The sequence below is a fragment of the Pan paniscus genome, chromosome 4 (genome assembly GCF_029289425.2).
Source record: "Pan paniscus chromosome 4, NHGRI_mPanPan1-v2.0_pri, whole genome shotgun sequence".
NCBI classification, from domain to species: Eukaryota; Metazoa; Chordata; class Mammalia; order Primates; family Hominidae; genus Pan; species Pan paniscus.
This window is the reverse complement of record NC_073253.2, coordinates 158,845,637-158,872,134: the sequence shown is the minus strand read 5'-3', so window position 1 is coordinate 158,872,134 and position 26,498 is coordinate 158,845,637.

The following is a 26,498-nucleotide window of genomic DNA, read 5'->3' as shown; positions in this document are numbered from 1 at the left end:
AAAACTATTGAAATAAAATTTTTTAATGTACCCTGAGTATTCCTTACGTGACTAGAACCTTGTTACACATTTCAGGTTTATAAAAAATAGTCTCTGTCCTCAATCTATTTAAAATTTAAGAGTAGTTATCTTTGGATGCTGGAATTATGTTGATTTTTATTTTTCCTTTTGGACTACATTTTCCAGCTATGTTAACACAAATTCATATGAGGAATAGATGAAATTGATACACTGGTTTTTTAATGAAAATTAGTTATTATTTCATTCATATGATTATTTTAAGTGCTGTCTATTTTTATGGAACCTTTACAATACAGTTGTGTCTGGAAAACAATACACTACTTATTCAACATTAAATGGTTCTTATTTAGCTAATTTATTGGTATCAAAAGGCAATATGTAATTGAGTGCCAAATGAATGTCAAACAGAGTCACGAATGCAGTGGAGAGATCACTTCTGCCTAGACTTGTCAGGCATACATTGACAGAAGCTTCAAGTTTCCATGAATGAACGGGAAGCAGGAGAGAGCACAGACAATCAGTGTCAAAGGCCCGCAAAAAAGTAAGTTCAAATCATAGAACTTGGAATAGGTGCAACCAAGGGGTGGTGAGTAAACAGTAAAGAGGATTGAGAGCATTCCTTGGCCCAAATCCAAGGTCGCCAAAGCCTTTCCCTTTTAAGTTTTCTCCATTCTGATGTTTGAACATCCACTTCTTAGATAAAAAGAAAGGCCATCCTCCCTCCTCCTATGGCGCATGATCTGGCTACTTTCACTCCATTCCTTTTCACCTGCAAGTCTTCTAAGAATTGGAAAGCCCATCTACCCTTCCTAAGTATGGGAGTAACAGGTAACCACATCTAGCCAAAAAGCAATGAAGATGTTTCTCTGTTCCAGGTGCTATAGTGAAAAGAGCATGAGATGAGATGCTCTCATGGGGTGGATGGGAAATCAGACCTAAGTTTCAGTCCTGTTTTGCTTACATTACTTATATGTCAGAGTCACAGTCTTTCCATCTGTAAAATGGAGCGGTTATAATATGGTTGGTAAAAAATTAATTTAGAAAAAAAGTAAAGCCTATAGGGTGTTTAACATCACTGGCAAATAGTTGGAACCCAAATAAGAAAAAAAAATGGTTATGAAAATGAAGACAAAGAAGAAAAGGAGGAAGGGAATGAATTAAAGTAAAGGCAGAAATTCACTGGAGACTTTCTTTTTTCCTGGCAACCTTTATTTGTTGAGGGTCAAAAACAAAAGATTCATAAGGAAACCAAAGGGGAAAAAATGTGTTTGCAAAGCTGATCTACCCTAAATTTCAGTCTGTCTAAATATTTTCAGTGATAGATCTCTGCAGTATTTCATAAATTGAAATTTTGAAAATTTTCATGTAATCACTTACATAGAATCAGTAAATACCCATATTAATTTAATTTCACCATTTAGTGCAAGAACCCTATTCCCTTATACATGATATGGAAGTACTTGTATGTCCCTTAAATTTTTTATTATGGGTTAAAACTGCCTCAAAAAGTAAACTTTTCATCATACATATACTGTATCAGCCAATATATCCAAACAAAACTGGTGTAGTCATTCATCCATTTACTTTTTTCATTCATTCATTCATTTGTTCATACAACCAATATTTATTGAACAATATCTGGGTCAGGAACTGTCTTCGCTCCCACGGCTGTAACAATGAGCAAAAGAGATGCAGGCCTTGCCCCCTCCTTGGGCTTGTAGTCTAGTGGAATCACACATCACTCAGTGAGGGTACACAAGGGACCATTCACCCAACACCTGGCACACCAAACTGCATGAGGCACTTTGATGCATCCTCATTTAACCCCACAGCAGCCAAGTGAAGTAGGACTCCTATTATTCCCCCAAATTTACAAGCGAGAACCACAAAACTCAGAGCTTAAATAACTTCTCTAATATAAGCATAAGGTCAGCCCTAGCCAAAACAATTAAGGTAACTGTGATGTAGCTGATCCAAGATACTGTCTTACTCTCCTCTTACCATACACAGCCCCTGACTGGCCTTTATCTGTTCTCCTTAAATTCTGCTATATGAAGAACTATCCATTCAGCCAAATTGGTGTTCATTAAAATTTTATTCCAATGAGGAACATTCCCTAAAGTTCAGTCATTCTCAAACGAGAGTAGCATTAGAACAGTCTGGATGGTTTTATTACAACACAGCTTGCTGTGCTCCACACCAACGTTTTATCAGTAGGTCTGGGGTGGGCTCACAATGTTCATTTCTAACAAGTCCCAGGGATTCTGACACTACTAGATCAGGAACCACATTTTGAAAATCACTGCCCTCAACTGTTGAAAATAAGAAATTGGGCTTCTAACCCATCTAATATTAAGAATTCAAAGTCAACCATAACAAAAATCTACAAAACTCTTCTTGTAACCCACTTAAAATATGGGCACAGGGATAGCCAGAGCACATGAGAGAAGTTTGCTTGCTTAAACCATATTACAGGTGATACAAATGAGATTCAAAAAGTTATGTGGTTATTGGTTATAGAACCAGGCTGGGCACAGTGGCTCATGCCTGTAATCCCGGCACTTTGGAAGGCCAAGGTGGGTGGATCACCAGAGGTCAGGAGTTTGAGACCAGCCTGGCCAAAATGGTGAAACCCCATCTCTACTAAAAATACAAAAAAAAAAAAAAAAAAGCCAGATGAGGTGGTGGGCACCTGTATTCCCAGCTACTTGGGAGGCTGAGGCAGGAGAATGGCTTAAACCCTGAAGGTGAGTGTTGCAGTGAGCCAAGATCGCACCACTGCACTCCAGGCTGGACAACAGAGTGAGACTCCATCTCAAAAAAAACAAACACAAAAAGAACCAGTGACAAGGATGAGGCCTGGAGTCAAATATATATAGACCAAGTATACTGCTAACTCCTACGCCAGAACTTCCCATGTAGAGAGCAGTGAATAAATTACACATGTCAGATATTGCTCCCGTTAGTGCCCCTGATGAGGGGAAGAGAGTGGGAGACTTGGGATGATCTGGACCCCATGAAAAGCCTCTTCCAGACTAAGTCCAATTAAATCTCTTGGGCTTCTCTTCTGCTCTCCTCCAGGCCTATGGTTTGCAATATATGGGTTTGATCTAGAATGGGGCCCCCAGGAATCTGCATTTCCCCTATGTACATTGAATTCTGAGAAGAATTAGATAGTTGTTACTGCCTCAGGGAAATACTAACCGTGTTCAAAACAATCCTCACTATTGTTACTCCTTAAAATCTTCTCACTAGGCACTAAATGTCTGGGTCAACATCAAAGCCCGGCAGGGAGTAACTTGCTCCATCGCTCAATTTTCCAAATGGTCAATATGCTCTGCAAATCAGACTGGTATTGGGTTAGTGGATCTTTAATCTCCTAGATGATCTGAACTAGAAAGATGGCCAGGCACAAGCCAATACTGAATTAATTTCCCTCAAAATCTGCCTTCCATAAATCCAGCCATCCCTGATTTTCAATACATGCAACCCAGCTTCATCCAGAGCATCAACCTCCCCTGAAACAGTTCTATTACTCACTGAATCTCAATCTGTTCAGGCCTTAAGTATACACAAAGGTGAACGGAACGAGGAAAAGGGAAGACTGATCAGTACGTGTTAGAGGTTAAGAAAATTTTTCTACCCACCTCAGGTATTCATTGACCAGATACCTACCACACATGCTTGTGCTGTGCTAGAACCTGAAATCCCAAAAGAGCACAAAATCATGGTATCCACCCTCTTGGAGCTTACAGTCCAGCAAAAGCCTCTACTAATCAGCCAAGGTGGGAGGAATGATCTAATACAGAAAACAACTTTTAAAAAGTTGGAAAAAATGACATCGAAGGAATAAAATCAATGGATTTAGCAACTCCACTTTAGAAAGGAGGTACTGTGTACTTTGCCTAAACAATATACTGAATCAAATGCCCAACTTTTCCTGTCTAGATGGGATTCAGGACCACAAATTGATCAAATCACACCCTGTTTTGCCCACAAATCTCTTCCCTACAAAAAAAAACCATGATATCTAAGTAACCCCCCTCCCCCATTACTCGTCCCCTCCTTTCGGTGATGCTGTTTTTCCTGATCCTTTTACAAAGACAGTTACCCCTTGGAAGATTTATTTCTTAAGCCAGGAGTTCACAGACTTAGGTAAGTGTTAAGAATTTCTTAGAGCACTTTTAAAAGTGCAGATTCCTGAGTCTTTCCTTAAAATTCTGAGTCAGTTGTCTACAATAAGATTTAGAAAATTTCATTTTTAACAAGCACTTTGTGTGTTCCACTCTTCTGAAGCCAGACACCAAGCTTCACATACCGTGTTTCTCTGATTATTCAAAATGGGAAAATTAAATCATTTCCCTAAACTTACACAGCAAGAAAATGGCAGAGTCAGGGTCCTACCAGAGCTTGCTGACCCCCAAGCCCAAGGACAGCCCACGGTTCATAAGTGGAATGCCAGAGGCAATTGAACTCAAAACTAATAAGGTTTAAGGGGAAATAAAAAAGAAGTTCTGGATTCAGAGAAGGGAAAGGTGAGCAACAAAATTAGAAGCGGCTTAGAAACAGATTTTGCCAGCATCGCGATTTTGCCTAGGGCCAGTTCCACTCAGGCTAAGGCCAGCAGAAGCATATCAGCATAAATAAGGTAAAGCAATTTCTATAAATGTGTCAGAAAAAAACTTGGTTTTACGTGCAATTAATTGCAAAGACATTTCTTAATGGCAGCCTCCTCTTGCCTTTCCAAATTAATGAGTCAGAAAAGCACGGCTCTCACTAGCATCTTTAAAAGTGGGCAAACCCCCCTCCTAGGCTCCCATTAAAACAGAACACAAGGACCTTCAGCTAAATACTGAAATCTCCTCCATTTTAGAAAGTCATCTTGATGCTGTAAAAAAAAAAAAAAAAAATGTACAAATTTCTTCCTCGAATCCCTTTTGGTCCCAGAAGAAAAAGGGAGGTAGAGAACAAGATGAAGATGAAGATGTGTCATTTTGGGTGATGTGTTTTGCAACCTGGGGGTGGTTAACTCATTTGATAGATGGTTCTTTCTATGAAGAAAAATGTCATTTTTACTAATGAATAAAAAGTTATGCAAGTAAAGAGGATGAGAGTAGGAAAAAAACCTAAACTATCACATGCAAGGAAGTATATTTAACAACATTTTCAAGTTCTTGCCGACTGTTTTTACTCTAGGGGTAAGTGTGTGTGTGCAGCATATATTGGAGAGGAGTTAATACTGAAATAATTTTCTTTTTATAACATCCAATCTATGAATAGACGAGGTCTGGTGTGCTCCAGCTACCCCTAAATTAAACTCCAAATTAAAGGCCAGCGTGGCTACCTGGAGGTTTGCATTCTGCAGAGCCTTGCCTTTTAAATGAACCAACAAGGGCCCACCTGTGTTTGTTACATGTCCCTTGGATAATTAATGCTGGTAATAACACCTAAGTGTTAGCACACAAAGCACCTGGAATGCGATTCGCTGTACACATTCTAATCACATCAGCCACCGAACTCTCCAAATGACCTTCTTCAAAACAATGACTGTCTTTGAAACCACAGAAGCCAACCTAGAAGGAAGCTGTATGCCAGGGTTTTGTTGTAGCTGAGCAGTTTCTAAAGCTAGAGTGGCACCAAGTGGTCAGGAATGGAAATAAGCTGTCGGTTTGTATTCACATCCTCTGGCCAGCCCCAACTCTGCCCCTGGGCAGCCGGAGAATACAGTCCATCTCCTGCGAGCAGGGCACCAAAACTGCTGGGGAGAAAACAGTGTCCCAGACGCCCCTTGCACCTTAAAGGTGATTCTGAAATGCACATAAGTCCTAAGTCTTTCTACATTTTAAGAAGGCCTGTACGTTAACAAATATGAGAGACAGAAAGAGAGAGAGAGGTTACAGTGAACACCAGCCTATTCTACGTCATTGTTTATAATATTGACATCGTCTTTTCTATTTTTAGCAGTCTGTCTGTGTCACTGTGTCCCACAAAAGATGGTGAGAAATATTGTCTCCATATTACAGGTTAGAAAGGAGGGTGGAGTGATAGGGATGACAGGGAGATGCCAGTCAGCTAACGGGATGAGGGCTCTGGCTTTGCACAGTCTCCTGTTTAACTGCTAAACCAATATCTCCTGCTGTCTGTTACCTTTTCATGTCCCCAACCGTTTTGTTTCTGTCTCACACAGTCTCTCCCTACACCAGTGTCACAACTACATATTCTGATTTTTTTATAGTTTTCTTGCTTTTTTCTTCCTGTTTTTCCCCCTAATGGCTTAGACTCAAATAACTTGGGTGTCTTCAAAGACCAGGTTCAGAAAGGGTCTCTCCCTCCTGTGGCTTCATATAATTATAGACATACCATTTTCCCACAATGCTGCACCATCGTTAATCACTTCAAATACAGAGAAAGCCAGGCGAGTTTTTCTGTGAACAGAGAGCTCAGGGTCCCATTTCAATTTGTGATTATATCAATAATCTCCACACTGTCTTGTGTGAACTAACCCATTATTTCTAGAGAAATTAGAAGGAAACGGCTAAAATCATATAGGCGTACCCTTGCTGACACAGGGAATATGTGTTTGTATGACATAAAATTCCAGATGACATTTGTCAGCTGCTTTGTCCTGCATTTCTAAGTGGCAAAAAGGGATTTTTGTCTTCCCTGTCATGACATTCATGTAGAGAATTGTGAGAACCTCTGTCATTAAAGGCACAAATTATCTATGGATCTCTCCCACACACAGCAGAGGCCAGTATGAATTTAAACTGCTTATAGATCAGAAGAAAAACAACAATGAATTAATTCTGATGTACTTTTTCAAAATACTGTAGTGTAATTTTCATGCTGCGGCCCCTATACCGTGAGACCACTGGCAAATCTTGTAGCAATTTCACGGATAATCTTATGGCAGATTGGAAAGATTAGAGGCAGCAAAATTTCTAAAGAATAATTTCACAGAAAAAAAGAGCTTAACATAAATATTGTCATTTGTACTGATTATTTCTCATGAATACATCCTTAACCAAGGGATCATCAAGCATAAAATAAACACGACACTCAATCTCCAAAGAGGAAGACTTTTATTTTTCAAATGGGGATAATAAATAAGGAGAGATAACATATACTCCCATGGTCAAACAGTAGAGCCACAGGACTGCAGGAGGCAATATTGAGATACTATTTGCTTTTAAAGAAAATGTTTTCATTTGCTTTAAAAAAAGTTTGAGTACCTGCTATATACCAGGTACAATTCTCCAGGCAGGAAACAAGACCTGTCTGCCCTCATGAAGGTTATATTCCAGCAGGAGAACTGTAGACATTTTACTGCATACAAACAATATACTAATATAATATTATGTGAGGTAAGGATAAATGTTATGAAACAAAATAAACCAATTAAAGAAGTACATTCAGATGAGAGGTACAGCTGTGGACAGGGTGGCTAGGGAAGACCTCTCCAAATGGATCATGAATAAAAACTAAAAGCGTAAATCTCCAGTGTCTGGTACATCATCATCCAAAAACTGGGAACTTTTTTTTTTACTTTTATTTTAAGTTCAGGGGTACATGTGCAGGTTTGTTACACAGACAAACTTGTGTCATGGGGTTTGTGATACAGATTATTTCATCACCCCAGCATTAAGCTTAGTATCCATTTGTTATTTTTCCTGATCCTCTCCCTCCTCTCACTCTACCCTTTGATAGGCCCAGTGTTTGCATTGTTCCCCTCTATGTGTCCATGTGTTCTCATAATTTAGCTCCCACTTATATGCAAGAATATGCAGTCTTTGGTTTTCTGTTCCTGTATTAGTTTGCTAAGGATAACGGCCTCTAGCTCCATCCATGTCCTGGCAAAGGACATTATCTCATTCTTTTTTATGGCTGCACAGCATTCTATGGTGTGTGTGTGTGTGTGTGTGTGTATACATACACACAAATGAAAACATATATATACACATACATAGATATGTATATATACACACATATGTATATATATAAATAAAATGTGATATATATACACAGATATAGATATACACACAGATACATATACATATATGTCATATTTTGTTTATCCAGTCTGTCATTGATGGGCATTTAGACTGATTCCATGTCTTTGCAATCGTTAACAGTGCTACAATAAACATATGCGTGCATGTTTCTTTATAACAGAATAATTTATATTCCTTTGGGTATATACCCAGTAATGGGATTGCTGGGTCAAGTGGTATTTCTGTCTTGAGGTCTTTGAGGAATTGCCACACTGTTTTTCACAATGGTTGAAGTAATTTATCCTCCCACCAACAGTGTAAAAAGCATTTCTTTCCTTCCACAACCTTGTCGGCATCTGTTGTTTTTTGACTTTTTAATAATAACCATTCTGACTGATGGGAGATGGTATCTCATTGTGGTTTTGATTTGCATTTCTCTAATGCTCAGTGATGTTGAGCTTTTCTTCATATAACTGTTGGCTACATGTAGTCTTCTTTTGAAAACTGTCTGTTCATGTGGGAACACTTCAAGTTATAGAACACTTTGTTTTGTCTTGTGTTCAGCTATTTATTTAGTGCTGTGGGTATATTACTACTTTAATTACTCAATTTATGACAAAATTTCTTTAAATACTCAGGATTATACCTTTCAAAGATCAATTGCCTTTTAGAGCATCTTGGGCTTTGGAGAAAACAGCTTTATTCATTTATTCAGCCAACCATCTATTTATGGAACAAATAGTTATAAAGCCTCTTGTTTCTGCAAGGTGCTAAGTGCCCTCTGTACTGGGAATATTGAGGTGAACAAGACAATGATATTCTTTAAAGCTTACCACAAGAAAAAAACTTTGAAAGCCCATTGGAATCATTCAACCATTCCAGAAATATTTATTAAGCACCTATTAGGTGTGGAAACACTGTGCTAGACACTGGGAGGTATAGTGAACAAAATAAACCAAATCCCTGCTCACTTAATCCCTCACACTCTAGTGTCCCAAGTGAGCATCAATTCAAAAAAAGTAGATGTATAGCAACTAATGTGAGGTTGTCCTTACAACATAGAAAAGCCAAGTGTCATAAAAATATGAAGGAAAGAATAATTAATTCCAACTTGGATAATGAGATTAGAGGTGAACGTTAAAGAATGGGTAGGATTTCAAGGTACCATCTAGGAAAGACACTTCAAAAGTTTGAGGGCAGTGGAAGTCCATTATTAGATGTCTATTTCAGGATTTAACTCTAGTAGCAGCCAATAGGAAGTGTCAAAGGGAATAAAGAGTGGGACCACCCAACAGCTGTGGATGCCTTTGATTCAATTTGGGGGAGAAGGAGATTAATCAATCATCAGGGGTGTCAGGTGCCTGTTCCTCAACTTCCTAGAATTTAGGTGCTTATCTAGTGCCTTCTGCTTTGGCAAGGGAAAAGAATGAGAGTCACTATAAACAGGTCACCCTTGACATTTCACAGTGGTTGAAATTAACTGCCATGGGATAATAGCATCGAGACTTAAGCTTATAACAAATGTTACTTTCAAATCAGTTATGCAAATACAGCTTTAAGAAGGCTAATATATGTAGATTTATGACTACTTCCTTAAAGGTAATGATTTTTTTAAAACTACACTAAATTCTGGGAGGAATTTATAATCTAAAATAAAAATAGGAGAAAAGCAAACAATGGACCTCTAAAGCTTTTTATAAACAAAGTAATGCAGTTTGTTCTACTAGAAATAATAATATAAACTCACTCACTTCTTTTCTCACATAGCACATTTTACTGAGCTTTCACATATATCAGAAGGCAAAAGCAGCCAGCAATCTGGAGCACTGGCACATAGTAGATTTCATCTCATTTTGCATATATAGGGCTTCATGCTGTGGAATTAACAACTTTTAGATTGTTCTAGTGCAACCATTGAGCTATTGCATTTGGATATGATGTATATTTTTTAATTTAAATAAATGCATTTAATATCGATTTTTTTCATCCATATTTAGTATGCCATCCAAACTACAAAATACACTGATGATTTTTTTTTAAAGCCCTTCTGGAGCTGAAAAAGTCTTCTATGATGTTATGTGATGTTTCATTTATACTTAGTACAAATTTACCCCTCTAGAATTTCACAGCTTTCTCTAGTCCAATCAATAATTATTGATAGTTTATAATATAAAAAGTTATCCTGCAGATACTAAGCAAGCACTTTACATGGTATGCTTTTTGAGACTCAATAAAGATATAGAATTAATTTATTAGATATGTGGTTACTGAATTAGCAAAGCATTGGTATACAACCAAAATAACAAATTTTATAAGAAGACATAATGTACTTCTTGTTAATAAACACATTAAGCATAATCAAAGGTGAATGTGTTCAAGAGAGCCTTTCTCTGGTAGTAAAACCCTGGGTGGCAACTCCCTGGAAATGCTTTAAGGACCTACTGCAGTGGAAAGAAGTTTTCAAAACAACTCCTCAATGACATGGGGAAAGCAACTTAAGAAGTTATTAGCAATTTTGGCTGGGTGCGGTGGCTCACTCCTGTAATCCCAGCACTTTGGGAGGCCGAGGCGGGCAGATCACCTGAGGTCAGGAGTTCGAGACCAGCCTGGCCAACATGGTGAAACCCCATCTCTACTTAAAATACAAAAAATTAGCCAGGCATGGTGGTATGCACCTGCAATCCCAGCTACTCGGGGGGCTGAGGCAGGAGAATCACTTGAACCTGGGAGGCAGAGGTTGCAGTGAGCCGAGATTGTGCCATTGCACTCCAGACTTGGGGACAAGAGCGAGACTTCGTCTCAAAAAAAAAAAGAATTTATTAGGAATTTTTTTAAATGTTCATAATTGATGTTTATGAAATTTCACATAATCTCATTCAGATTACAGATGAGAAAACTAGCAGACAGATATATGAACGTGTCCACCATGTCTTGTGGGTCGTTGGTAAGTTTTGTTTGCTTGAGGTGGTGAATCAACAGCTGAGAGAAGAAAGACAAATGATTTAACAGTTCTGTAGGGACCATCTCTATTTTTTTTCCACCAGAGATTTAAAAAAATCAGGTTTTCAATTTAGTAAAGTATGAGAAATAATGCACACACTCTTATGTATAACTACAGCTTCATTCTGAGTTTTATGTGAGCTCAAGTGAAAACGTATATTAAAAGGCAGAAAAGTAGCATCACATAGTACAGAGAAGCAACAACCACTTACTTTAAAATGAATCCCACAAAAAATTTATAATTTTCTGATAGATCTTCTCCTATTATCTTCAAAGACTATCAGTGAAAGTTTATTTTCATCATTTTTAAGCAGAAAATCCTTAATCATCATCAAAAGAGTTTAAATTTGAGGTACCCATCTGTTGCATCTTTTAGAGGCTCCACACACCCCTTGTAGAGAGAAACCTTGGTTTTGAACTTCGGTGATTAAACATTAGTCTCCTTTGTACAATCTGCTTATACTGTTGTTAGACAGCAAGTATTTTAATGCCAACCTTCAGTCAAGAGCTTCTTGTCCTACAAGACAGTCAGTATTCAAGAAAAAATATCATCTACATTTAAAAAATGAAAGGAGTGAATCTATGCTCACACAAGTGTTTTATGTTGTATTTTTTTATCTCCAATTCAGAGGCTTTGCAATCACCATAATTGTGAACTTTTTTCCTCTCTGAAATAATAAAGAGACCACTTAATTATCATCTCATGGTCATTTTGCTTGCTACGTGCAGATTGCAAAATCCAATGACAACTCTAATGAAAAGCATTTTTTCATGGCCACAACCCTTTTATACCTGAACTATAGCTTTCAGAAGATGATTATATGGTTGCCGCAAGAAGGTCACCACACAAGGCCAAAGTCACAATCCAAATGCCTGAATTCCTCCCAAGCACCTAACTAACACGTTGCAGAATGAATGGCTTCGAAGGATGGAGTGGCTTATAAAAGAGACCATTTTTAAACACCTATTAATATTTCAAAAAGACTATTTTAGATAAACAAAACTGTACAATGAGATTAAAATAATACACTGACTTTATACAATGTTAACTAGCTTTGTAGCTTGAATTAAGAATAATAGTAAAAAGAGATGAAACTAATATTTTACATTAATTTTCACCAAAGTAAACGAAATAATGGTTAGATAAGAGAACCTGGGAAGAATGCGGAATTCTGCTCATCAATTTGCTATAAACGACAGCATATGTTGTGTTTTATTTTGAATTCTCTGATAAATGGATGTTTATCCTGGGATCAATGGCTCTGGGTGAATGGCAGATTGCAGCAGCAATTGCTTTCTTACCAAGAGAATTATCTTAAATCAGATCTCCTTTGTTTGATGAAACCTAAATTGCAGGGGGAATATTTAAACATCTAAGGAGAAAATCCATAGATAAGCTAACACATGACTCCAAGATGCATTTAGCAGAACTAATTGTCTCTATTATTCTTTTATTCTAGAAGCTACAGATAGAACGTACAAGTCAAATAGCAAAATACTCTATCATTACACCTTCCCTGATATGGAAAAGTAGGCCACTCAAAAATTATATTTACTTCAAGTGATGTGGGAGGGCTAGGGCAAATTAGACAATTATGTCTATGGTGAGTCCAGCTAAATAACTGGATTAAAAATAAAAACTCGTTCCCTGAGCTATGTTATTTTTCTGTGAGACTAAGCAAACCGTGGAAGCTACCTCTACTGTATATGACCTGTGTGACTTACCATACCCTGGGACGAAGAAGGCTCTCGATTCTGTAAGTGACCACATCTTCACAGCCCTGATGAAATCAGTGGAAAAAATAATCACAGCTAAGAGCCCTGTCCCTCAGGGAAGACATTCATATGTTTGAATCCTACATCTGCTCCACTCACTAGATGTATAATTTCAGGCTAAGTATCAAACCTTTCTTTTATTTGTTTAGATAAATTTGATTGTGTCTATTTGTGGTTTATAACAAGGTATTATGGGATACTTACAGATAGTAAAATGGTTACAGTGGTGAAGCATATTAACATATCTGCCATCTCCCACAGTTCCTTTTTGTGTGTATGACAAGAGCAGCTGAAATCTACTTATTTAACAAAAATCCCTAGGACAATACAATTTTATGAGCTTTAGTCCTCATATTGTATATTAGATATCCACATTTGTTCATCCTACATATCTGCTATTTTGTATCCTTTGACATCTATCTCCTTTCTAAAGCCCCTTTTCCTAAGTGGTTACCTAGGGAATGATAAAAATATGTATATGTATATATATATATATATAACCAAAAAGCTGTCCCGCCTCCATATTCTTTTGTCTTACACTTCTCAACTCACTCCCGCACAAGTTTGTGGCTTTCCCACCCCCACTAAAACATCCCTCCTTGAGTTAATTCTCATCACTCAGCCCAAAGGCTGTTTCCACAGACCCCATTGTTCTAGCATGATGCTGCCGCAGCATCTAAGATGTTGGCCATTCCTCACTTCTTGAAACATCTCCTTCCTCTGTACACAGAGAGAAAGGCAGACACATTTACAGAAAAGAAGCCACCATGGTCTGATACACACTAGCTGCCTGGCTCTTAGAACCCGATTTCCAGCCTTCCTGACTTTTGGGTTCTGGGTCACTGTCATGAGTCCCTACTGTGAATTTCCCTTTGGTGCACCTTAAAACATCAGAAACTCTACGCACATGAAAGGCCGAACCACCTTAAAACCAATTTTACATCTCTCTCATCAATATCCAGCATTGGGTACCTTTCCCACTTTGATTTCTTAAACGTTGGTCGCAGACAAGCACACAACACATGCATTTACTGGGCAGGGAGAAGCAGTGAAAAGAAACGTGAAAGTTCATGGCTCAATATGATTCATTCGTAGCCCCTTCTCCAATTAAGTGGCCTCCCTGGAGGTTTCTCCCAGGTCAGGTGTTGGAAAGGTTTCCTTGAATTTAGAGGAAGCTAACTTAGGACTGCCCCTGGCCTGAGATATTCCTTCGTCCCTTAAGGGACTTATTTAAAATAAATAGTCAAGGCTTTGTCTCTTTGCCACAGCCTTCCCTATCATAAGCTGAGGTCAGGACAAATAGCTCATGTCCCCAACATACAGCTAAGGATGAAATGGCTCCTTCGAGGAATCACTAAATCACACAGTCCTCTTGGCAAAGGACAAATGGAGTTTGCCGTTTGCCATCAGCTCAAACAGGTATCAACAGGTCTTGGAATCAAGCCTCTTATGTTTCTGCTTTGCTTAAGGCCCTTCTCACTGTCCCTTGAAGAGGTCACTCCATCTCTCCCGCAGCCTGGCAGCGCCAGGTGGGGAGAGTCAGTGCTATATTACTAAGAATGCTCCGTGACTGTCAGTGCCTCGTTTGCTAAGACAAAGACTGACAAATTACACTCCTTACATTAATTTTCAAGTACATTTTGAAAGCACATGCCTCTGATGAAGTATTTTGAATAGTGCTGTGGATGTCAAGGAGACATTTAAAATATCTCACTCATAATTTTTGAAAATCTTCCTCATTCCAAGTTGTCACAGCTTGACAGCTTAGCTCTGTTTTGAGTATATTCTTTTACAATGTACTACAAACTGATTGAAGAGCTGACAAATCTGACTTAACCCAAACAAGAATCTTTAAATATATCTGATTAAAAAGAATGTTTAATGAAAATGCACATACAGACATTCCATCTAGCATCCTATTTTTTTAGAAGTCAAATTACACAATTAAAATCTCTATTGAAAATACACCTCTATCCCCCCCACCAGAAAAAATTCACTATCTATTGAGACAAAATGCTAAAGTTATTAGATATCACTGTCATTGAATATTCAATTATCTTTTTTGTCTAGGAAAAATCTAGAATTTTATCTCCTGCATGTATCTTCTCAAAGAGTTTAATTCTTGTCCAACTTACCCATCCTTTTGAATCTAATGATTGATCCTGGCTTCTAAAAATGACTTATAAGAAGGAGAGTAAAGCATTGAAATAAGGTTATTATAATTCTTCTCTAACCCAGGCTGGATAAATAACCTTATGATTATTAAATAGAGAAAAGAAAAAGGAACAAAAGAGATCCATAACTGGACAAAGGGAGATAAAGTAATCATGTAGCAAGAAGTAACCATGAGTTAAGGTTTTTAATGCAATGGGAATTCTACCCAAACATCCCTACCTTAAGCAAGGCAAGCCCATAAAATTCCACTGATCTTAGCAACACAAAGGAGAGAAGCTTTTCTGAAGAAACAGTCAAAAGTTTACTCCCAAAGTGTTTTGTGTTTTTTGTTTTTGCTAAAAATACATTAGTCCCCTGCATCCTTTCTTGCATTAGGATTATGTGACTAAGAAGAAGTAGAAAAATAATCAGCCATAACATAAGGCAAAAGTTTCTGCCAGAGAGAAGTATGAAGTAGAGAACCTTTCCAGCAGTGAGAAGAAATGAAGGAATAAAGGGAAAAAAAGAGCAGGATAGAAACATCGTGGCAATCCACGACCTCCGCGGGAGAAAAAGGCACAGAAACACCCAGATAGTTTCATAGGAATCTGAGGCCATTGTGAGTGAGTACCCCATTTTCCTGAGTGTATCCAAGAGGCTGGGAGCATCTCAGAGAAGCTCAAGTGTTCAGCGTGGCATCATATCCCACATGGCATGAAAGTGATAGAGCAACACCATGCTCTCTGGGCCTGGCAGATATTTCACCCAGGTACTTTGTGAGGATTTCAGAGCTTCCCTCCTCTCTGAGCTTGCCAGGAACAGCTTCAATGACATGGACAAGTCTTCCTCAGCTTGGTTCTCTGGTGGCCCACTCTGCACAGACTGTCACTACTGGAAGCTCTTCCCTTTCTCTTCAGTAGAACCTAAATTAATTCAGGGACAAGTCTAACCTTAATGTGGCCCACATTTGGTCCATGGAAAATGTGCATTATCTGCTGGGCTATTGTGGACATGTAGTTGTTTCCTAAATGCAGTTTTCTAGCAACTCTCTTCATCTTTACTCAGGTTTCTTTAATTCTCGCTGACATAAGTGAAGCCCCACAATTCACAGTAGCACCAGCTGTAAGCTCTCCTAGAAGTTCCATGCAGGCCCCAACTCTTAATTAGGCCTAAAGCTAGGAGTAGAGAATTCCTTGCCCAAAGTGCTTGGAGGACTAGGGAGAAATTGGACTGCCCTGCTACAATGCAGGTGAGAAAGAAGAATATATCTAGAATACACAAGATCTCTTAGAGCATCTGTTAGTGTTACCACATCCTGGATTATACCAATGGAAAACTATAACAATTCAATTCAGGCAAGACTCCTAATGGCCCAGAACCTTCGGGAATTAAGATTTAGAACACCCAACCAGGTAAAGAAGTATGACCAGCTAAGATACTTGCTGAGGGCAAAGAGAATACGGAATGAGCCGTGGAAGAAGGTAGTTATAAATACCTGCTACAGCCACATGACCAGTTACAAAGATAAGGACCTGTAATTATCATAATATCATGAATACTTCTTTCTTAATTTGTTATGAATATGTGTATATGCATGTGTATATCTCCCCTCTCTTATCCCCTTATCACATAACATAGACATATTGACTTTATATCATAGAATGTAATTATTGTTAACTTTACACCATAGTATTCAAGTTATGGAATATCAAGAAGAGTAAACATCATTAAAGGACTTTGCATCATCTTATTTGGAAATGGTTAGTGCATTTTTGTTGTACTCAGGATAGTTGTACAATGTTAGGTGGAAGTATGACCTTGTAATTGTCTTTGGGAGCTAAGTATGATTTTAAAAGATGCATATGGGTGCCAAGTAAACAAGGGGAGAGGTTATGCTGGCACTTGTCATGGTACCCACTTATTGGGTCAAACATTCTTCTGGATGTTCTTGTAAAGGTGTTTTTTGAATGAGAATAACATTTAAATCAGTGGAGCCTAAGTAAATTAATTTGCCTTCCATAATGTGGGTGGGCCCCATCCAGTTAGATGAAGGCCTGAATAGAAAAAATATCTGACCTCCCACAAGAGAAAATTCTCCATAAGACTGACTTGGGCCTCATCTGCAACATTGGCTCTTCCTGGTTTTCCAGGAATTGATTTTGGAATTGAACTACAACTCCTTCCTGAGTCTCCAGCTTGCTGGCCTCCCCCACCAGATTTTGGACTCACTCCACTATCCACAGTCACATGAGCCAATTTCTTAAAATAAATATCTTTATACACACATAGATCCTATTGGTCCTCTTTCTCTGGAGAACCCTGGTTCACAGGTTTAGCACCACATTATCTAAAGAAAGTCTTCCCCCAAATGCTCTCCTCTCAGTATTCTGACCCCTTTCCACCACACTGATTTGATTGAAGGGTTCTTCTCTCCCAAATCAGCTGCATTTTAATCTTGGTTAAGGTGCATCAGTTACATATTTTTACCTTTGAAATTTTTTACAGCAACATTCTGTCATAGATGCTAATAGGAGCAGGGGACTGGAGAAGTGCTTAGGACAATGAGACCTCAGAGAGTAAGGACCTCACAAGAAGAGACAAGGACAAGGTCTGCAGTGATCTGCGGCAGGTGCTGACATACCCGGGATCCAAACCAGCAATTCACACACCATCGGAATCAGCCAGGACAAAACATCCTTGAAAGTGAGTGTCAACTCTGAACTGACTGTATTTGTACCTACAAGAGATAATTTTAAACTAGAGTTTAAACATAACTGGAAAGTTTTACTTCTTTTTTCTTCCACTAAAAGAAATAGGTAAAACAAAAATATGGGAGCAATATGAAATTAGTTTTGGAAAACAAAGAAAGTATAGTAGCCCATTTTCATGCTGCTAATAAAGACATACCCGAGACTGGGCAATTTACAAAAGAAAGACGTTTATTGGACTTACAGTTTCACATGGCTGGGGAGGCTGCACAATCATGGTGGAAGACAAGGAGGAGCAAGTCCCATTTTACATGGAAGGCAGCAGACAAAAAGAGAGCTTGTGCAGAGAAACTCCTGTTTATAACATTATCAGATCTTCCCATTCACTATCATGAGAATAGCACGGGAAAGCCCCACCCCGTGATTCAATCTTCTCTCACTGGGTCCCTCCCATAGCACGTGGTAATTATGGGAGCTACAAGATGAGATTTGGGTGGGAACACAGAGCCAAACCACATTAGAAAGATACATGCTTATTCACATCTAAGTCATAATAAGAATTCTAGCTCTTCTGATATTATTTCATGGAGAGAATTTTGAGTGCAGGCTAACTGATAATTCTTGGCTGTAAAAAATTATCCGCAATCTAAGTTAATCATGAGTACATTGTGGTTTCATATTGAATGTGGAAAAGCATGGAATACAAAGAGATAATCAGCCCCCCAAGGTGAAGGGGGACCAAAGGAATAAGAGCTACAAATTGATCTGCACTTGGACATTTCCATTAGCCTCTTCTAGAATTCCAGAAATGTCTAAATCCTTGGAGAGGACAAATCATAAGGAAATTCCAGAACTATAATGTAGTCATAACTATTCTTACTGTAGTAGGTGACTATATATAACATGCATAAATGTATATACTTATAAAATATTCATTGTATTTTCCTGAGGTAAAAGAGATAGGTCATAACATTCATCTCTTTCCAGACATTAATAGTCCCAAATAATGATGGGCACTGAAAGTTGGCATTTTCAACACTTTCATCTTTTAAGCAACCAGGACTAACAGCATAGCACAGTAGTTAAAAAACACATATTCTGGAGGTTTCAAATCACAGTTCTTTCATCTGTTAGTAGTAAAACACTGGAAAAATCATGTAACCTCTCTGTGTCTCTTTTCCTAATGTGCAAATTGGGGATAATAGTACCTACCCCAGAGGGGTGGTTATAATGATTAATGAAGAGACTTAATACCTATCAAGCTCTTAGAATAATGCCTGGAACATGGTGAGCTCTACATAAAGATTTGTTAAATAAAACAAATATACTAATACACATTTAAAATCATGATAATAAATTATGTAAGTTGTTATTTGTTTTATTTAGATAAAATATATTTTGGATGAAATGTGTATGTACGCCAACAAATATATAAATTCAAGTTTGGTTAACTACATATTTCATTCATTTTTGTTCTCAACCAATCTTTTATTCTTCTCTTTATTATATTCAAAAAGAAGAGGAAAACCCAGTTGCAATTATTATTTTAAAGTTCTTTAAATCAAGTGAGTCAATCAAAGAACAAATAAAATTGAGGTTTTAGTACATTATTAGGAGTTTAGAGATAGAGATAGCAGTATAATAAAAGAAATATTAGACTGTGAGGGTATTAAATTGATATTTAAAAAGAAAAGAAGGGAACAAAGAAATATCAATATTTTATAGAGAAAATATAAAAATGCAGTAGAGCTTTGAAATTCAAATTGACATCACTTTCATCTAAATAGGATTTTCCCATTTGGCTAAAATTTAGAGTATTTGTAAAGGAAAATTTTTTAAATTCTAGGTTTATAATCAAGCAATATTTAAGCCAATTTTCTATCTATTACAATCAATGAAAATTGATAAATTAGAAAGATTTGCTTGATACACTTTAAGATTTGAAATTAAAAGTTGATCTTATTAGGTTTAATATATTGTTTTCAATGTCAGGAGAGTGAACTTAGACATTATTAAAGATTTTCAGAGTTGAATAAAAAAAGGAAGAGAATGCCTAACCCTCAGCTAATATACAAAAAAAATATTATGTATAATACTCTAGTCTTCCAGCATTCGAGTTTATCCAAGTTCTATCACTAAGTCCTGATTTCCTATTTGATATATTGTTTACCACACCTACAGTTCTAATTTTTTATGCTGGCAAAATCATTTGAAATGCATATAATTTGGCAATGTGCTTGTTAAGAAAGAAATATTTCTGCAAGTAGTAATACAAAAAAAATAATCACTCAAGGACATACTCACAATAAAAATTCCCAAAGAGTCGGCAGCTTAGATCTTTGTGTGGGGAAAGCGTCTGGTTTTCCATACAAGCAAACCCAGAACTGAGAAATAGGGAAGTAAATTTAATATAATGGCCACCCACCAAATGCATTTAACATACGGTAGACTAGGTGATGCATGAACAGATTACACTGCCAACCTGGCTTTAGGGAGCTGGAGTTTATGGTCATTACCACTTGTAAGATTTGATATTTCTCACAGTTATTTACACAAATAGCACCTCACATCATTAAATCCTTATCACTACCGCCACTCTCTGCCTCTGGCTGCACAAAATGCTTAAAGAAAGAAATGGGATTTTGGAGCTTCATCTTCAGGAGACTGGGAGGTTACAGTTTTCTTTCTTGGAAAGAGACTGAGAATCTCTTAGACATTTGTCTTCAGTTTCTCTCATCTGTCTTTTGTCCAAAAAAGGTCATTGTCTGCTCCTCAGGGGAAGCATCATGCCAAGTTGCTGCTTTGAGACATATACACACATAAATTCTCTCTTATAATCGAAGTAGAGGCAACCTTGATCATAAGTGCTCAGAAAATATTTTCCCATCTGTTTCTACCTTCAATCTCAAAAAGGTTTTCTTGTACCTAGACAATAGCCACACCATTGTTCTATCTTGGTATCATGTCCACGGGCTTGGCAAAGGACAGTTTTGTTAACAAGGGTAAGTAGTATTTTCTGTTTTTTCTCTTCAGTTTATATGATAAGAGAAAATCAAATATTAAAATGGGACAGAATAGCCTAAGTAAAAAGATTAGACTCTGAAATCAATATGGGTTTGATTTTATATAAAATGTTTAATCTCATTTCCTCCTCTGTCAAATTGGATAGCAATAGTACTTCTCAGGTTGTGCTTTGAATATTAAATGAGATCCATTTGATCAATCACTCTTATACTTCTTGAGGGCCTACTCTGTGCAGACTTTTCTAGATGCTGAGGATGACACAGTGAGGAAGGCTGACAAAATCTCCACATCATGGAGCTTGCATTATTACTGTGGAAACAAACAGATAAACAAACATATGTGCACTTCATAGTTCAGCAGTGCAGAGTATCCTGCAAGGAGAGAAAACTGGGTGAAAGGCCAGAGGCAAACAAGTGCAATTGAGGAGCAAGGCGGTCAAGGAAGGCCTCATTTGGGACATTAATTTGAATGGAGACTTATTAAAGTAACAGAGCAAACATGCACATATCTGGAAGAAGAAAATTCTAGACAGAGAATTCAAAGTGTGTGAGCTAGCAATATGCCTGGGGTCTTCAAGATACCATGAGGAGTTGTCGTGGCTAATGTGGGAGGGCAGAGGGAAATGAGATCTGAGAAGTAAGAGGAAAGGAGTGGAGGCAAATCACGAAAAGCCTGGCACAGACTATTCAATGAGGAGTCTATTATTAACACGTTTTATCCCTGTATCAAAACAGATTGGGATTCGATGGTTTCCCTTAATACTGTCAACAAGTACTCTTTCGGAGAAACACTTGTTGAAGAGGCCCCATCAATCTCCCACAACGCTGTCAGTGCAGTATCTGGGTTCCCATTGACCCTGAGCATTTGGTAATTGGCAAGTGCTTTTCCTCTACACAAGGTCCTGTTCATCCTAATGAAGATGCATCATTGGCACTTGCTTCCTGTAAGACTGGGAAAGAGCAGTGGAACTAAAAGCCCCCATCCAGATGGAGTAGCTCAACAGAACATCTGCGGTGCCTATATGTCACCTGCCTACCTCCTGCTGCTAGGCTAGCTGCCAGGGATTGCAGCAGCTCCTGACTCAAGGGTCCTCCTCTTCTGGTGCTTGCTTGGAGCTGTGAGTGATTATCTGCACCACCGTTCCCAAAAGCATCATGCCATCTTTCTTAAAAGTGCAGGAAGAACCTGTTGGAGATCTGAGTCCTTTAAAGAACTGCACTATTATTTGATCTTTAAATTGGGATCCATTAGACCATTGCCTTGCTTGCAAACTTCATATCAGCTGGCATTAGGCAGCTAATACATTGCATTGATTACATAGATGACCTATTCTGGTCCATATGACATAGAAAGGAGACAGCAATGAACAACACATTCATTTTTCTCCATCTCCTCTATCACTGCTCTAGAACAAACCACTCTCATCTCTTGCCTGGATTATCAGGATTATCACAATTGCCTCCTAACTCATCTAGTCCAAACCATCTTAGTCACAACCATTACTTGCCTGATTATTACTAATATAAAGTAGCCTCCTAACTTGCCTATTTCTTTTCCAGCTCCTCTTCCCCCAATTGATTTTCCACATTTGGGAGCATGGAGTGATATTTTTGAAACCAAATTCTGAGCATCTGAGTTTTGTCTAAAATCTTTCTTTGGCTTTTCAAAGCTCTTAGAGATTATCCATTAGCGATAGATCAAGATTCCTTTTGGCACACTTAAGGCAACTCATGATCTAGACTTTGCCTACCTCATACCTGGCAACACTCTCTCATTTGCTCTCTATACTAAGAGTCCTATTGGTCTCTTTTTTCTTTTCCCCCAACATACTGCAATCCAGCTTAGGTTTTTGTTTTGTTTTGTTTTGTTTTTTGTTTTTTGTTTTAAATACTGTTACCTCCAACTGGAAATTCTTCTCAATCTCATCTCACTTCACTAACTAAACTATCACTCTTCATATCCCAACTCAACACTTTTTTGGGGGTACCTTCCCAGTGCTCCCCAGACTATTCCACCACTTTCTAGTCTACTATATTGCTCTTTCTACTTTAATTTTGAAGTCTCTGTAATTACATGTCACCATGATCATTTTAAAAACCTACCACCCTCCATTAGGCTGTATTCCCTAGGAAGCCAAAGATTGTGTTTGCTTTTCTCCCCACTTGAAACCCAGTGCTTTGTGGTTCCAAAACTAATGATTATTCCACTGCTTTCTGAACATATTTGTCAAAGAATAAATGACCATTTAAATCTAAAAGGCTCTCAATATAAAGACTGCTTCTAAAGTCTATGCCACTCAATTCATTTTATATAGCAGAAATAACAATATCCATATCTTCCAACATGAGTTTGAGCCAAGAACTAAACTAAGAGCTGAGGCATCCATAATACATGTTTTGAGTAACACTTTACAAAACTGAAGACTTTCTTTCTATTTTTTTCTTCTCATTGAAGGTATATCCAAAAACCTCAATTCTGAACTTAAGCAGCAAGGTAAAAATGAAACTGGCCAACCTTCTGCTTATCTGATCTTACACAATTTGTTTGGTGAAAGTGAACATATACTTGCTTACTTCTGATAGGTCCTACCTGTATTCCTGTGTCCCAATTCCAGAAGCAGTCTTGCCCTGTCACCCAGACTATAGTGAAGTGGTGAGATCATAGTTCACTGCAGCCTCAAACTCCTGGGTTTGAGGAATTCTCCCACCCCAGCCTCCCAAGTAGCTTGGGACTACAGGCACATGCCACCATGCCCAACTAATTTTTCATTTTTTATTTTTTTTAGAGATGGAGTCTTGCTTTGTTATCCAAGCTGGTCTTGAACTCTTGGCCTCAAGCAATTCTCCTGCCTAGGCCTCCTGAGTAGCTGGGATTACAGGCAAAAACCACCATGCACAATCCAATTCCATATTTTCAGTGGCATAAAAAGACAAAGCCTTGTCTATTACAACATCATCTCTTCCTTTCAAAAACAAACAATTTTCATGAGACTTTAATAAGACTAGCTTAAACTCCTGAGCTTTTTTTTAAAAAAGCATTTATGTATACTTGAGGAAAAAGAAGAGTGTCACTAATCTAACTCAACTATAAATTCCTATGAAATGTAACAAGCAGGAGGAGGAGAAAGACAGAAAGATAGAAATATAAAACAACATTGAAAAAGAGGAGAAATTAAGTCTTTGAACTAGGAATTCTGTGCAAAAATTATGTTATTCTAATATAGATACAGGAAAATGTAATAGTATTTATATATATAAACTACCCCTACAACTAACTACTAAATTGACAAGAACTTAAAGCACATAAAAATGATAAATATTTGATATTCAGACATCACAATATTAAAATTCTGTTAAATGGTGGGCAACAACATTATTTCTTTCATACAGGCAGCAAATATTTATGGATCATCTACTATATGTCAGATACTGGGATCCACCATTTAAAAAGGCCTAAGACCTCTGCTTCCACAAAATTTAGATATTAATAGGTAAAGATACCAATAAGAAATAATTGTAATCAATGCATTATATAATTTGTTAGAAAATGATCAATGCTATGAAAAAGAAAATGGAAAGAGGCATTATGAGTACAGGGATAGGAGACTGTAATCTAAACAGATGGAGCTAGTGGGCCTCGTTAGGAAGGTGACATTTGAGTAAAGTTTGAAAGATGTGAGATAGCTGGCTGTGTAAATATTTGGGGGAAGTACTTTTCAGGTAAAGGTCAAGATTTTATCCGTTATATTCCAAAAACTGTAAAGATATGTGTGTGGCTGATGTGAAGTGAGGAAAGAAATTCAGAAAAGTACTAAGGAGCCGGTTCATATTTTCTATTTATTTATTTTTTTTAGAGAGAGAGACAGGGTCTCTCTACGTTGACCAGGCTGGTCTCAAACTCCCGGGCTCAAGCGATCCTCCTGCCTCCACCTCCCAAAGTGCTGGGATTACAGGCGTGAGCCACCATGCCTGGCCCCAGATGGTATATTTGCATTTCCCTCTTGGTTAATATTGTTGAATATCTTTTCTTGTGCCAGTTGTATACACTCTGCAGAAATATCTGTCAAGTCTTTGCCACTTTTATAATTAGTTTGTTTTATCTACTGTTGAGTTTTGAGTTCTTTATATATTTTGGATACAAGTCCTTTGTTGGACATCTGGTTTGCAAATATATACTACCAGTCTGTAGTTTATCTTTCCATTCTGTAAATAGTGTCTACCGTGAAGCAAAGTTTTTTAATTTTGATGAAGTCTAATTTATCAACTTCTTTTATGGACCATGTTTTCAGAGTTTCATCTAAGAACTCTTTGTTTAACCCCAGGTCATGAAGGTTTTCTTCTAAAAGTTTTATAATTTTACAATTGGATCTATGATTAATTCTGAATTAATCATATATGAACCTCAATATCATCCTCATATATATAAAACATAGATTTAATTGTAAAATTGTGAAATTAGATCTATGATTCATTCATAGAGGTTCATTTTTTACAAATGGATATCTGATAGTTCCAACACTGTTGAAATGACTATACTTTCTCCATTGAGTTACTTATGCATCTTTGTAAAAACCAAATGGCACCCATACAATGGAATATTATTTAGCAATGAAAAGAAATGATCTATCAAGCCATGAAACAACATGAATAAATCTTAAATGCATATTTCTAAGTAAAAGAAACCAATCTGAAAATGTTACATCAGTCTGATTCCAATCATATGGCATTCTGGAAAAGGCAAAACTACAGTGATCAGTGGTTACCAGGGGTTCAGCAAGGAGGGGTTGACTTGTTTTGCACAGCACAGATTTTAGGGTGGTAAAACTATTCTGTATGATACATAATTGTTGATATGGAACACTATGCATCTATCAAAACCCATGAACTTTACAGCACTTTACAGTGTAGTTATATATGCAAGTTTTAAAAGTTTATTTGGTAGGTCACAGTATTCCTGAATGGAAGGCAGAATGTAACAAAGGAATCTAACTGTACTACAGACATACGAAACAACTTCTCTGAAGGGGTGTGGGAAAATGTGCTAACCTGAGTACCTTTGGAAATGAGTGCAGGCTGTAAAATTAAAGGTAAATGAAATTGTATGTAAGACCTATGCTCTAGTCAAAAAAGTTATTTTCCACATGAGTATGAGATAACAATTCAGCTACACATACTGAAATTAAACAAGGAAAGAGATGGTGTGTGATCGAAGCCACATTGCTCACTGTTGGAGCGGGAGTTTATATAGAAAAGCTAGGGAAGGAGCTAGAGTAATCCATATGGTAACAGAATTAGAGTTGGAGACCTCAGTGTCAACTCATGTTTAGCTTAACATAGGTATATATGCTTGTAAGTGGAAACACTTATAGACATACACACACACACACACATACACACACACACACAGGTTAGCATGTACGCATATATTTTCTTAATCCATCAGCTAAGAGGGCCTACAAGCAGTAGCAATAATGCTCAGGTCTTGGCTTCTAATACCATCTCCAAGATAAAGAATCAGAGATCCTTGGAGAAATGGGTGATTCCAGGATTGCACTAGGAAATATACAATGTAGGCCTACAGTATCTTCTATTGCCAGAAAGCAAGAAACTGCTGAAATAAGTAAGGAGAGTATATGAAAGAGAAACAGCAGCTGACTAAAGGAGCCCCCAGTGTCCAAAGTTAGAACAATTTGAGCCAAAAACTAAAATAATATTGGGTCATAACCTAAATTATAAAATAAATATCTACGGGCCTATACTTACAGAAATAAATTAGTTAATAAATAAATAAATGAGGATAAGAGAAAAAACTTTTATGATGAAGA